This window comes from Notamacropus eugenii, chromosome 5, assembly GCF_028372415.1.
Source record: "Notamacropus eugenii isolate mMacEug1 chromosome 5, mMacEug1.pri_v2, whole genome shotgun sequence".
Taxonomy (NCBI): domain Eukaryota; kingdom Metazoa; phylum Chordata; class Mammalia; order Diprotodontia; family Macropodidae; genus Notamacropus; species Notamacropus eugenii.
In genome coordinates, this window is record NC_092876.1 from 177,547,669 (window position 1) to 177,562,993 (window position 15,325).

Genomic DNA, 15,325 nt, shown 5'->3' on the forward strand with positions numbered 1-15,325 from the left:
CTCTCCAGCAATTAATTTCCTCTCTGAATAACTGTAATTATTAGAAGCATTTCCATATATTAAACAGAAATACCCAGTCCTTTAGCTTCTACTCTTTTGGTTCCATCTCTACCAGTGGGTCTTTAGAATAAGAGTTTCTCCATTAAAATGTGACTCCTTGAGGGCAGGGACTTTCTTTCAAGTCAATGCACATTTATTAAGCACTCACTAACTTTCAGGCACTGGGCTAAGATAAATAGGAGCATAAAGACAGTCACAGCTCTCAAGTAGCTTCCATTCTAATGGACAAACATAACACAAGGGATCTGAAAAGAGAGTGAAAGGAAGGAACCTGAAAAGGGAACAGGGTGGAGAAAGTCCAGTGAGTGAGGAGGGTAAGCCTGAAGGGGGATGAAGGCACAGTTGGCCTGGTCTTCCTGCTTTAAAGGGAGGTTCTGGGAGAAACCTGTCAACCAGAGGGAACAGCCATAGAGGTGTAGACTATTTCCAATATGTTAAGTTTGGAGTTGAAATGAGTTTCTAGGGCAGAGAGATTTCTGTCATAGTCTAAGAGAAAGCCCAGAAGAGATTCTGAAGTGCAACCTGGGCAGGAATTTATTCCAATTTTTTTGTGTTCCCAGTGCTTAACACAATCTCTGGCACATAGTAGGTGCTTCATTAATGCTTGCTAACTGATTCTTTGTGATAGAACAAAACTAATTCCTCTTTCAAGTGGCAACTTTTCAGATAGTTCCCACTTTTATCTACTCCAGACAAAATATGCCCTGATGCTTACATTTCCAGGCCTCTCACCACCTTGGTTTGGCTTCCTCCAGGTGCTCTTTTGCCTGTGAATGTCCTTGCTAAAATGTTGGGCTCAGAACTTGATGCCATGCTCCAGAGAACGTCTGAGAAGGGCAGCATCCAAGGGGACTCTCACTTCCTTCCTATCAATAATCTAGCTCTAAATTAGCTGCCCCTCAACTTGGCATCTCTTATAGAATAGTTCATCCAGTGCTCCTTTCCTCTATCCATATCCATTGCATCCTTCAAAGCCCAACTCAGGTTCTACTTCTTCCAGGAAGACCTTTTGGATTACCACAGCCTTAGCCAAGCATATTCATCTCTGAAATTCTTAGAGTTTGTTGCTTGTACTTTGCCTCTTACCACATGCTGTCTTATAATGCTTTCTATAGAAATGGTTTTTGTCTTTGGGAAAGCAAGATCCATCCCTACCAGGTTAGTAAAGGAACCCCAGCCAAAGATCAAGCTGAGCAGGAGAAGAAGGGGAAGCAATGATCCTACAATCTAACTGGGCCATAAGTCAACAATGATGAAGCTACCATCTCAGCTTCACTTGTGCAAGTCTTATCTCCACAAAGCAACTGCAAATTTCATTGAAGGCAGGAGCCACATCTTTGCATCTCATGAATCTCAGATGGGTTCCTTGAGCTCCCCTTTGTGTAATGACACTATTCTAGGAAATATAGAGAAATAAAAGAGAAAGGAGGGCACGAGTCAGATCTGATACTCCCTGGATCTCCTATTGGGATTAACCCAGAGTAGGAGACAGGAGGGATCTATGCTTTCTTTCTTGTCAATAATTCATAATTTAGAGAGTTTCCTAGTGCACTGAGAAGTTGTCATTTGGCCAGGGTTATACAGTCAGCATTTGTCAGTTTCAGTGTCTAAATTTGAACACAGGTCTTCCTGGCTCTGAAGCCAACTCTCCATCTACTACTTTGCAGTACATCTCATAGACCTAGTACTTAGTAGACATACTTAGCACTTAGTAGGCATAGTATAAACCATAATCCGGTGAATTGAGTTATGTGAATTTTGGTATAACTAGAGATTCAAGGCTAAGATTTTATTTCTTTCTCACTTCTTTATCTTCTTCCTTTCTTTTTATGTTTTTTATTCCTCACTTTGAATCCCACCTTGCCTTCTATTTTAATCTTTCCTCTCTTGTTTGCTCTCTGGCACATTTTCTGTCATTTCAGTCATGTCTGACTCTTCATGACTTCATTTGAGATTTCCTTGGCAAAGATACTGGAGCAATTTGCCATTTCCTTCTCCACCTCATTTGAAAGATGAAGAAACGGAGGCAAAAAGGGTTAAGTGACTTGCCCAGGGTCACGCAGTTAGTGTCTGAGGCCAGATTTTGATCTCATGAAGATGAGTCTTCCTAAGTATCCACTGCACCACCTAGCTTCCCTTCAGATAAGACTAATAGATTAGAATCTCCTCTATTTCTAAAGAACTTCTGAAAAGGTAGTCCCTGTATCTTTAAACTTTCTACAGACTTCTCAGACCATCCTCTAATTGTCTTTGAACTCTTCTCCAAACCCATTTCAGGTTATCTATACTCTATGCATAATTCATCAGTAACCCAAACCACATTGCAAAAGCAGAATATTCTTCCTGACCTCTAGAGGGTCAGTTGGTGCTTTGAAGCATGAGACGGTGATTACTTTTATCTCACTGAACATCTTGTTACTAGTTACAATGGATGTAGACACCAAATGGCCAACTTTCATCAGTCTGTCTTTTCCTGTGGGAGGCACTCTCATTAGTAGGTAACTTAGGTCTGTCCCACCACTCAAGGACAAATAACAGCTCTGGATGGAGCTGGAAACCTCCCAAGAATTTAGTCACAGGCAGTGAACCATGGGAATCTTCCCTTAGGGGTGGTCACCTGAGAGGGACGGGGGAGTTTAAATTCTCCAGCTACAATGTCCACCTGCTGTTTCCCAAGTACAGCATCACGTATTCAAATCCATTCTGTGAAGACAAGGGTGCATTTTTCTAGACAAGCATTAAGTACCATTTGGTTAAGGTTCTTAACCAAACTAATTATCTCGGCATACTTAAGGAAAATGGAGAGGGAAAAGAGTAATAAGTAAGTTTGTCTTTTCTGGGCTTCTAACGCAACTAGCATGTCTCCCAGATAAAATAATTTGTACAACACATGTGTCCAATGTAGCTAACTAGAAGGCAAAATTCCCAAGGCAAGCTAATTATAGTTTTTGGCTTAGGATACTAACATGCCCATAGAGATAAACCATTTTTTCTAAGTAGAGAACCAACACAGGAAATTACCATGGACCCTTGCTTGCAAAAAGAGTGAGGGAGAGAGGAAGGAAAAAAGAAAGAAAAAGGATGTAGATATTATTTATCCACAGTGACCTTGGGAAAACATGTTCTTTATTCTTAATGAGGATGCCAAATGGTTTCCTTTCCTGCTGGGGTTTAGATGTATTCAGAACAAGAATATTTGAGAAGCAACAAATTGGAATTGAACAATTGAGGAAACTAGAGCTGTTTAACCTGATGGAGAGGAGACTTAGGGGAGACATGATAGCAGTCTTCAGATATTTGAAGGGCTGTCACGTGGAAAAAGGATTAGGGTTATTTTTTTTTTTTGTGGTTCCAAGGGGCAGAACAAGTGGATAGAAATTACAAGGAGGTAAACAGAAGGAATAATGAGGGAGGACTGAAAGGGAATTGCCTTCTTGCAAGGCAGAAAGTTCTCCACCCCTGGAGTTGTTCAAACACAGGCAGGTTGACTGCTTGATGGAGATGAGTGCAGGGCTGGGTGTTCTGGGTATCCTAAAACTAACTAGCTGTGTAGCTTTGGACAAGTTACCGTTCCGCACCAGGTCCCATCTGTATGTAAAGCAAACAGACTGGACATAACGACCTTTAAAGTACTTCCTGGCTCTCAGACTCAATGATTCTATGCGGCAGAGGGACTTCCTACTTTGGACACGGCTCGTACTAAGTAGCCTCTAACACTCTATGATTTGATTTACATAGAATAATGAGTGCCTAGTTATCAAACCTTTTCACTGTTGTTAATATAGACAAGTTGATAGGGACAGGAGACCCTGAGGAGAGTGCCCTAAAGCAATGTGAAGTCACTGAGAACAGCCGTCATAGTAGTAGCAACAGCAATAATCCACATTTTTACATCACATTCCTCACAACTTTTTGCAAGAATTATTACCTTTATTTGACAGACAAGGAAATTGAGACTCAGGGAGATTGTCAACAAGTCATTTAGTTTCTGTGGGCTTTGTCGTGTGCTTGATAAGGATTGGAACTAGGCTCTGAACCCAAGTCTCCTGACTCCAAGTCCAGGGCTCATTCTACTAGGACAGAGATTTTTAAACTTGTTTTTTGTGACATGGATCCCAATGGATCCTTTCTCTGAATAACATTTTAAATCTGTAAAGTAAAATACATAAAATTGTAAAGGAAGCAAACTATATTGAAATACATTTTTAAAAGTATTTTTTAAAGTTCATAGACCCCAGATTAAAGAAGTAGGAGAATGAAAATATTCTCTCCCCCCTCACCAAAAAAACACAAGAAATAATAATCCAGTTTCCATGTTATTCCACCCTTCCTCAACCCCTGGGTGTAACTAAAAATGATTGACAGAAGAGCACTTTGGGAATGCCAAGTGTTATCCAAAAAAAAGCCAATGGGAGAGATGGACAGCACACCCCAGCTGTGGTCTAACCAACGCTGTTATGAATACTCTAGAAATGAGTAACCCTTCTTCCAGATTTTCCCTCAGCACTCATTTTACTCCCCCTCATGCCTGCAGTCTGGAAGGTAATTGAAAATGCAGACAGATCATGCCACATAGGATCTGCCAGTTTCTGCCCCTTGTGGGTGGAGAGGCCCACTTTGAAGAAAAATCCCAAAAAATGGCTCCAAGAGAAGCTTTAAAAAGCAATTTGAATTTTTTTCACTTCCATAGCAATTTAAGCCATGACCCATTAGCCTTAATTAATTCTTGAAGAAACCCTCTGATTAAGGGACCAATCTATTCATCATCATGTTTGTCATTCACAAGAACAATAATTAGGTCTAGAAGATCCTATATATATCATATACATTTATATATATATATATATATATATCCAAATATTCATACCAGCATTTTTTGTGGTAGCAAAGAACTGGAAACAAAGTGGGTGCACATCAACTAGAGAATGGCTGATGAAAGTGTGGTATGTAAATGAAATATTATGATACCATAATGTAGCCAGTGTTTCAATAATAGTGTTTCATCTCTGTGGGAGCAATGGGGCCCTAGAAATACCCACTGAGAGAAAGAGAATTGTAAGATACTGAGATGTGCCAAAATCTATGCTTGAGGCTTCCTAAATCCTTTTCCTTTACCTTCTAAAGAGACTTTCAGCTTAGTATTCAGGCTGCAGTGAGTAGGGAAAAGCATGGCATTTGAGTTGGGGCATTCTGCCCACCATGTGAGCCACCGTGTGAGTGAGGGACAACAGAATGTGGGGAAAAAAAAGTCCTGGACTGCTGCTGCTTTCTGTCTGTGATGACTGCGTCTCATGTCAGGGTACCTGAGACTGAGGCTAGACTCTTGAGCAGCAGCACTGGCCGTGTCTCAAGCCTTCTTATCTTCAGTGATTGGGTCTAGTGATAAGTATCAATGAAAGTGAAGATGCGAGCATGAGGTCATCCCAAGTATCAAACACTTGTCATAAAGGCCAGTAATTTGATGATCCAGGGATGAGAGGACTGATTTCCCCACCTCTCCCCTACCCACCCATACCTCTTTGGTATATTTATACTTGAAGTTTCAGAACTGGGGACCAGGACATACACACCTTCCCTATTCCCTCTCTACAGTCTGTGAGTGCATAGTTCAGAAATTCCCTCAGATAAACCAAGAATGAGGAAACTATTCACAAGAAATTACTAAACCTAGTTGAGCAGAGGATTCCATATGGGAATGATTAATGATCTTTTCTTTAATGTTCATTATGCCTAATAAATAATGTAGCCATAATAAGATGATGATAGGATCCTAGATTTAGATATTAAGGGGACCTCATAGGTCATCTAATTATAAATGGGAAAAGCAAATCCCAGAGAAGTTAAATGACTTACCCATGGTCACATAAGGTGTAATTGAAAGAAGTAAGATTTGAAACTTTTTCCTTTGAATGCAAATCATTTCTCTTTCTACTATGAAAATCAGCCAGACTGGAAGTGAAAATGGGGACCAAAGTGAGAGGAGGAACCAGATGTCAGAGGCTGTAGGCTCTGTATTGCAAAGCCACTGGACTATATTCTATAAATTCTATAAATGAGTGGATTTACTAGCCAGAAAGATGAAATTCCAGATACGAGGTAGAAACAGAAGTATAGATTTCCTCCTTTTCAAAAATATTCTATATCATTCCCTAGTCTAAATTCAGTATCTGACCAGCATGGGTTTTAATTTAGCCAGCTGCAATGAATTACACAATGGTAGAAGTTTCTTGCATTTGGAAGACTCTGATGGGCTCATGCTGCAAGTGATTTGATTATAATATCTTCTGGTAGGCAACACAGAGATTATTCTCCCTAGCTGGATAATTAATAGAATGGCACACTGCCTTCTATAGGCTTGAGAAAAGTATAGCAAGGGCTAATCTGTGCTGCTTATACTATTTCTATACCTTAGTTATCTCATGGAGTACCCACAAAATATCACACACAGCCCATAAGTCTCAAAATAGTAAATATAAGGAATTCAGAGAAACGTGATAAGATTTGTATGAACAGATAATAGTAAACAGAACATGACTACAATAAGGTAAACAAAAATGAAACCAAACACTTAACCATTATGATAACCAATCTCAGCCTTAAGAAGTAATAAGCAAATATACTTTCTTTCTTTTCTTGGAGAGGTGAGGTTCTGTGGGTATGGAATTTTGCATATTCTATCATGTATGGTCACTATAGCAATTGGTGTTATTTAAATATCACCAGGAAAGTCTCACTGGCTTGTGGAGAAGGCATGGGGTAAGGAGTATGTTAAGAAACGAAATGAAAAAATGAAAGGCATAAATAAAACTTAAAAAATTAATAAAGTCTAAGTTTAGCACGTTTTTCTAGGAACTCTTAATGCCTTATAGACAACTAGATTCCCTTAGAGAACTTACTTCCTAGGCCTTGCTCTGTGCAGTCATCAAAGAATATTTTAGCACTGGGTAGACGTGAATCCATGACAACATTAAAGTAACTGGCAAGTTCGTGTCATGCCCTTGAAATAACATCAAATGTTCCAGTCCCCTTTCACGTCTATATCACACTCCCTTTCTAATAGTCACTCAAAAGCTCACCCTGAACTAATTAATGCTCAGTATCATTCATCATACCGGATAGCAGAGGGTATTCTGCAAAGGTTAGAAACTGGGGTTACTAAAAGTCAACAGCAAGGTCTCATTAAAACTCCATCTGTCCACAGAAGAAAGGAACCAGCTTAGGTTGCTGTATGCCATGCCAGCTCTACCCTCCTGTTTCAGGGAGGGACAGTGTTGGGTACCTAAACAAGGTCTTGTATAAGCAACTTAGGAGAGTGGGCATCTGGAGAAATGAGCTCCAAGAATGTGTCTGACTCATTGTGAGGTCTGTGGTCTATGATCCCCTCTCCGTGTTTACCCACCTATAAAACAGGGCCAAGAGACTGGAGCAACTGGAGGAATAAATATGATTTAAAATAATAATAATTATGCTAATAATTAACATTTATGTAATACGTAAAAGTTTGCAAAGTATTTACCCACATTATTTCATTTAAGCCTCACAACAACCCAATGATGTGAGTACCATATGGATTATATTCCCATTTTGCCAAAGAGGAACCTGAGACTTAGAGAAGTTGTGACTTGCCTCCAGTATGAAATAATACTTCATAAATCCCTTGAAAAGAAGCAGTCCTTTAAAACTGACTTGCTTATTCATTTGTTATTCATTTGAGAGACTTTGTGGAGAAAGACATCATGGATGTAGTAGTATAATAACATTAAGCCAATTAACAATGATATAACTAATGTAATAGAAAAAGAATGATGGAGACAGTGATGACCATAAACAGTAATAAACGTTAGCTTCTTAAATAGTCATGAAATTAAAGTTTGTGACAAAGCAAACTTTCTCATTTAAGTAATCTTATATTTTGGGCCTCAGTTTCTGTCTCTGTAAAATGAGGGAGTTGTATTAGGTCATTCCTAAGGTGCCTTCTAGCATTCAGATTCTATGACTGATTCTATTGCCAGGATTCTGAAAAGAACTGGGGAATCTGAGATCCCATGGGAGCCACAGCATGGGTAAGAACCAGAGAATGTAAATAGAATCTTGATTCTTTAAACTAATGATAACAAAAAAAACCCAAAACACTGAGTCCTTTGTAGACGAGAGCAGGAAAATATATTGTAAGGAAAATAAAAGGGGGGGGGGCAAACATGAGAAACTTTAATATTCAGCTCTTCGAAGTCCAATAGACTTGGCACTAGTAAATGCCTTATCATAAAATCAGAGAAAAACCAAGATCCATCCACATCCCCCCAGCTTCCTAGAACTATTTACAAAGCTCCCACTTCCCTCCCTTTTCTTCAAAGTTTTAACATGCATTTGAAGTAATGGGACCTTGAAGGTATCTTTACATGCTTATACTTTCATTGGATGTCTCAAGTACCCAAAGGTGGGATTGCTTTGTGTCATTTATTCTTTCTCTCTTCTCCTTTCACTGCTTTACTTTTACAATCCAATCTGGTTTATTTGTGGAAAGTCAACAGGCCAGCAGTGCACAAAGAGAGAAGGCAAACCAAGCCTACATTTGAAAGGGGGCACGCTCCAAGCTAGCCAACTCCTCCAGCACATCAGTAAGTGTAGATCGGCATGCCCACAGTGATATGCTTCTGAATTGCAGTCACAGACTGTTTTTCTTGTTCTATTTTGTTTGTTCAATGGAAAGGAAAAAAATGTTTGGGGGAAAATTGTTTTTCCACAGCTAGGGAATAAAGCACAGAATCCATATTGATCATAGCCTTTGAATGTCAAATACAAATTGAACCAGGATGTATGAGGTATGAAGAGGGGCTTTTCTTTACTGTTTCTCTCTCTTCTTGGGGCCATATAAAATATACAGAATGGTCAAAGATTTGGCATCTTCTGGTGTTTTGAATTTGTCAGCTCTGTAGTTAGAGAACTAAATCAATATCAAGAATCCCCCATTCATTCCTCCCAGACCTTGGGACGCTCCCCAAAGAAGGTTCTCCCTGTTTTTCATGTAAGCACATCAAGCCACAAGACTTATCCAGAACCTTTCACCTGGCTAGACTCTCATCCCAGACCTCAACTGGCATCTTTATACTCATTCTAGAAATGTGCTGCCCACACAGGCAGGTTTAGCCACCCAAGGCCACCAGAGATGGAATTCCTTCATACCACCTCTCTAATCCCCAGAGAAGACTGCTTCAGGACTAAGGGTATTTGTTTAGAGATTTCTTGCTAGGTACTGAGGTGAACCAGGAGTCACAGGTGGTTCCAGGCATCTCTCTTTTCCCTCTAATCCTAAAGAAACTTTACTCATGGGATTAAGGGAAAGACAGTTTTTCTCTCCTCCTTCACCCCCTTCAAAGGCAATGGCACTATATAAGAAATATCATCATAACAATATAATAATTATATATCATTATATGTGTTATGTACATATTTTATATAATGTCATCATATAAGAAAGATGCTTTGCTTGACATCCAACTTCAAAGCAGTGAGATGTCAAGAAGTGACAGGAGGCAATTAACAAGGAATTGTCTGTACAAATAACAAAGCAGGAGACTGGGGTGGGGAGGGAGGCAAATTCACCATACTCTGATCCAAAGAAAGGGACTAGACAAATAATTGGGGTACAGAGGGGAAAGAGCAAATCTCCTCTAGCATAAACTTCCCCTTTTCCCCCAAAGAAACAATATGCAGCACCTCCTCTTACCTTGTGGGATGCCAGAGTCACCGTCAGGGCAAAGCCTAGCTGTTGCGCAGTTTTCCCAAGAGAACAGAGGATTCCTGGAATGACAGGTCCCTTGACACTTTGGTCCAACAGTTCTAGTATTGGGAGTGGGACAGCCTAAGGCCCTGATGGTTTTTATGAGTCAACAGGTCAGCTCAAACTGGTTGCCAGCTCATCTGTATGCAACTGCACAGCAAAAGAGCAGTTTACTTTATAACCGGATTCAGCAAGAGTAGGAGTGGTTGGTTAAATGTAGTAGATAACATAAAGGTGTTGAGCTGCCAAGGCTAATTAAGGGTGATTTGTTTATAAAGTCAGGGTTGGAGACTGGGCAGCTGAAGAAAGACAATATTGCACAAGGCTGACCTGGTCCAAATGACTTGAAGTTATGGATGAGTAAGTTTGAAACCCTCTGACAACAGGTACACTTGTAGGTAAAGAATGTGTAAAGAAGGCTTTGGGTGGGAAATGTCTCCAAAGTGTCTGCATTATCCCTTCATGGAATCCCAGAATCTTCTGATTGGAAGGCACCACAGAGGCCACTGAATGCAACCTGAACCTGAGTAAGAATCCCTTTTACCACACCCTGGACAAGGGTGATACTGCGCAAAGAACAACGAATGGAAAGTCAAAGTCCTGGTTCAACTGCGGTCTCTATGACTTCACACCAGTGTGACTGTAAACCCCCTAGGCCTTAATTTCCTCATCTGTAAAATAAGGGCTTTGGAATAGATGACCTCTGGGACTCCTTCTGGCTCTAAATCTATTATTCTAAGTACTCATTCAGTTATTTTATTTTTTTAATTTATGGAACAAACCAAGCATTTCCATAACATAGTATAATAAAAAGATGACTTCATATGAAACTCCAAATCTGTTATGTGCAATTTGCTATTTCTTTTAAATATATAATAGAGTTATCATGTAAATTTTTTTCTTTATCCCCCTCTACCCTAGAGATGGCTACCATTAGATATAAATATATATATATGGAGATATATATTATATATATAAAGTTCTTCTATACATACTTGTATTTATCAGCTCTTTCTCTGGATGCAGATAATGTCTTTTTTTGTATGTGTTTTAGAGTTAATTTAGGTATCTATAATAGCCAAAATGACTTATTCACTTAAAGAAATTTTTAAAATAATATTGATATTATCATATACGACATTCTCTTGGTTCTGCTCATTTCGCTCTTTATTATTTCATGCAAGTCTTTCCATGTTATTCTAAGATCTTTGAGATCATCATTTCTTATAGTACAGTAGTATTCTATCATAATCTTATACCACAACCTGTACAGCCATTCTGCAATTGATGAGTATCACTGCAATTTCCAGTTCTTTGTCACCACAAACATATCCAATTGGGTACCCAATACTCATTCACTTGAACATCTTTGCTTCAAGATTTCAAATTAAGAATTTTCTTGCTCTATGACCTATTCTCAGACTTGACTCTCCTTTGGTCACTCTGACCCATATCAGATGTGGGCCTCTGACATGTCAGAAAGAACCAATGAGCTCTCAGTAGATCCTTCCTGACTCCCACCTCCTAAGATAATCCAAAGTGAAAGTTCTGTTCATTTAGTGGGCAGTCCACTAAAGCAATAGCATAAGACAGGGGTGGGAAACCTGTCGCCTTGAGGTCACATGTGGCCTTCTAGGTCCTTGGGTGCAGACTGTGAACTGAATCCAAGTTTTATAGAACAGATCCTTTTATTAAGGGGATTTGTTCTATGAAGTTTGGATTCAGTCAAAGGTCTACACTTGAGGACCTAGAGGGCCCCATGTGGCCTCAAGGCTGCAGCTTTCCCACCCCTGTAAGAGATCTACAATGGTAGAAAGGACCACAGAGGCCCAGAAAAATTAAATAATTTACCCAAGGTCACACAGGCAGAGTCAGAGTTGGGAGTCAAATCTGGGTCTGGAGGCAATGCTGCTGCCACACACACACCATGGAGGATATTTCCATGGAGATATCATGAAATAAAATAGCTTTCCCAACATGGTCATATGTTTTCTTTAGGACTTGATCACTGGAAAATAACCATTTCAATGCAAATTAAGTGCAATGAATATTCAGTGAAACCTATTCTGTACAAGAAATTATGCAAGGTTAACTAGGGAGGATATAAGGATGAATTAGATGCCTGCTCTGTAGGGACCTCCTTTGTGTACTTTCACACTCTCTATTTGGAAAGATATTTGTCTGTGTATTTGGCATATCTCAGCTACTATTTAGGGAAAGAGATAAGACATGGAGCTCTAGTCCCTATAAGAAGGCACTTGTAGACAGATGTAAGAGAGTAGACTTGGAGGGTTCATTTAAGTGAGGAAACCACTCTGGATAAAATCAGGACAGCAACCCTGAAGAAAGTTTCCTAAGGCTGGAAGTTTATTACAACCAACCTGAAAGAACTAGGGACCAAATGAGACCTTGAAGGAATGACCTCTCTGGACCTCTTGAAAAGCCTAAGGGCATAGATAGGCCAACCTTCAGAGTGTACTTGGCTACCTTCTCAAACCTGGTCAGCTCCAAGAATTTAGAACCTTTAAGTTGATTTAAGAAATCAGAATTCAGGGTGTTTTAGATTCTGAGAAGGCTCGTATCTCCTTTCCCTCACTCCAAGGTAGAATTGTTAAGGCAGTACCCCAGGAGACAGGGTGTCTCCTGTCTTTTCCTGGAGGAGCTGACTTGTCACCCACAAAGCCCATGGCTCAGTAAACAGATCTCACACAGGAACAAGCCCAGGGCACGTTTTAAGGTGTGTTTGATACTTTACCTGGGATTTCCATTTGGAGGAGAGGGGAACAAAAAGGGCCATAAGGAGAGGAAGATGTTTTGTTCTGTTTTGAAGATATATTCGTTAAAAGTTTTTCCTTGGCTGAAAAATTGGCTGGCATGAGATTTCAGAGACTCTCAGAACCAGAATTCAATAGGACTTTTTCCTGCTGCTGTTCAGTCATTTAGTGGTCTCCTGATCTTCATGATACCATGGCTCTGAATACCTTCCATGAGGTTTTCTTGGAAAGGATACTGGAGTGGTTTGCTACTTGCTTCTCTAAGGCAAACAGAGGTTAAGTGACTTGCCCAGGGTCACACAACAGTGCAATTTTAGAGGACATCTATTCCATATTGCACGTGATCAAGAATCCCCTCTATGGCCTGCTGAGCACCCTGTTCATCCCACTTTCAGGGATGAATCATGGCTTCCTAAAGCAATCTGTTCCATTTCTGTATTTTGTTGGATTAAGTTTTTCTGTATATCAAACCTAAGCCTGTTTCTCTATGACTTCTACCCATTGTTCCTAGTTCTACCTCTTCTTGCCAAGCAGAATAAAGCTAATTCTTCCTGTACATACTTTAAAAATGTTATCATGCCATAATAATCTTGCTCTTTAAGGTTTATAAAGTGCTTTACCTATGTAAATCCTATGTAAATGTGATCTGCACAACAGTCCTGGGAAGTTGGTGCCCTATTTTACAGATGAGGAAATTGATGCGTGTGGTAGTTACATGACCTGCCCAGGGTTCCATAGGATTTGAACTGCCCAATTCTAAATCTCTAATACTCTTTCTATGTCACCTAGCTGACCCATCCTGATCATGTTTCTTCTTCAAGCTAAGTATCCCAAGTACCTCAACCAAACTTTGAATAGCATGGTCTAGAGTTTCCTCTTGAAGGCCCTCCTGTAAAAGTTCTCCAGCTTGATAAGATCTTTCTAAAATAAGACAATTAGGAAAAACATCACAATACTCACGATATCATCTCACCTTGAACAGAGTTAGGTGGGACTATCACCTCCCTTTCTCTGAACTCTGTGATTTTCTTAATCCAGACCAAGATTACATGAAGTTTTTGCCTGCCCTATCACCCTGCTGACATTTTGAGCTTTATAATTCCCTAAAATTCCCAGCTGTTTCTCAGAGGAATGGTTATCTAGCCTCACCTACCCCATCATGTCCTTGTATAGCTTTTTGCTTTAATCCAAGTGCAGGCAGCATGGTGTGATGAAGACTGATGGAGTTAGAGGACAGCAATAACTAGGGCAGAATGACCAGACCTTTGACCCAGGGTGCCATATAGGACATTGACATCATTAGCAAACCTTCAGCAGCTTAGTTAGCAAGAATAAGTACTTAAAATAGAAAGCTACCAGATGGGCCTGGAGTGAGCTCCTCCATTGCCTTGCCCATTCTTCCTGTTCCTCACCACATCTCACAGATGCCTCCCTAGAAACAATGAGTGTTCTGACATTTGTCTCCTGTCTCCTCATCTCTCCCCACAACAAATGAGAATGGGCTTCAAGCCACTTGACCCAACTATGATTGGTAGTATTTGAACCAGGTACAAAAATTCCCAGTCTTGATATGAAATCAGGAGACCTGATATCAAATCTTATCTATGCCAATTGTTTCTGTAAATTACCTCACTTCTCTGTGCCTCAGTTTCCTCATCTGTAAAATGAGGATTTGTAGTAGATGACCCACCAAGTCTATTTCAACTCTAAATCTATGAATTTGCATTTTGTGAATAGAGGAAGAATCTGTGATTTTCCCAGCTTGGGGACCTCCCTCTGCCACCTTTTGTGACAATGGTCTCTGACATATAGATGAGTCTTAGGGAGTTGTCTGGGGCCCATAATAACAACAAATATCAAAGAAAGTCTGTGACTTGGGAGATAAGTCCTAGGGAGTTGCCTATGGAGTATGGAGAGTGCCCAGGGTCACACCTAGTAAGTCTCAGTCAGAATTTAAACCGAGACCTTCCTGACTCCAAGCCCAGCATGCTATCCGCTAACCCCTGTCCTACTTCTTTATATCTATTCCTATGAGGTTTCACTTTATTAGATTCAACTCTTTATCCAATCTTATTGAGATTTTTTCAGATCCTGCCTCTGCCCTTCCTTTCTCCGCCATCTTTCTGCCATATATAAATTTGATCAGTAAACCAATTTTGCTTTTATCCAAGTCTGTGATGGAAATGTTACATGAGGTAAAGCCAAGGAGATATTCCTGGGCACTCCACTAGAAATTTTCTTCCAATTTGGCACAGACCATGTATGAATATAGGGGCAGCTAGGTGGTACAGTGTATAGGGCACCAGGCTTGGAGTCAAGAAGACTTACTTTTGTGAGTTCAAATCCAATCTCAGATAGTTACTATCTGTGTGTCCCTGGGCAAGTCACTTCACCCTGTTGACTTCAGTTTCCTCATCTGTAAAATGAGCCGGTGAAAGAAATGGCAAACCAGTCTCATACATTTGCCAAGAAAACTGCAAATGGGGTCACAAATAGTTGGACACAACTGAAAAATGACTGAACAATTTTTGAATATGTTTAAGGTCTGGTCACTTAATTGTTCTGAATTGACCTGACTGTACTGTCATTTAGCATCCTATATCTCTCCATCTTGAGTACCAGGAAGCATGGAGGTTTTTGTCAAATCCTTTGTTAAAATTCCCTGATCTACAAGTTGCCAAACTGTCAGAAAAGGAAGTTAGGTTAGTCT

The 15,325-nt window shown here is 40.0% G+C and overlaps 1 protein-coding gene across 3 annotated transcripts in view; it reads right to left on the reverse strand.

Moving 5' to 3' along the window:
* The window catches only part of KCNJ1 (potassium inwardly rectifying channel subfamily J member 1), a 52,344-nt gene extending 42,262 nt beyond the window's left edge, over positions 1 to 10,082 (reverse strand). For 2 of the 3 annotated variants that reach the window (XM_072611561.1, XM_072611562.1), the window contains exon 1: positions 9,788 to 10,076. The gene's annotated coding sequence lies outside the window, so the exon portion shown is untranslated. Of the gene's footprint in view, positions 1 to 9,787 lie in introns of all 3 variants that reach the window. The other variant, XM_072611563.1, reaches the window with a different exon arrangement.
* Between the last annotated feature and the right edge of the window lie 5,243 nt (positions 10,083 to 15,325).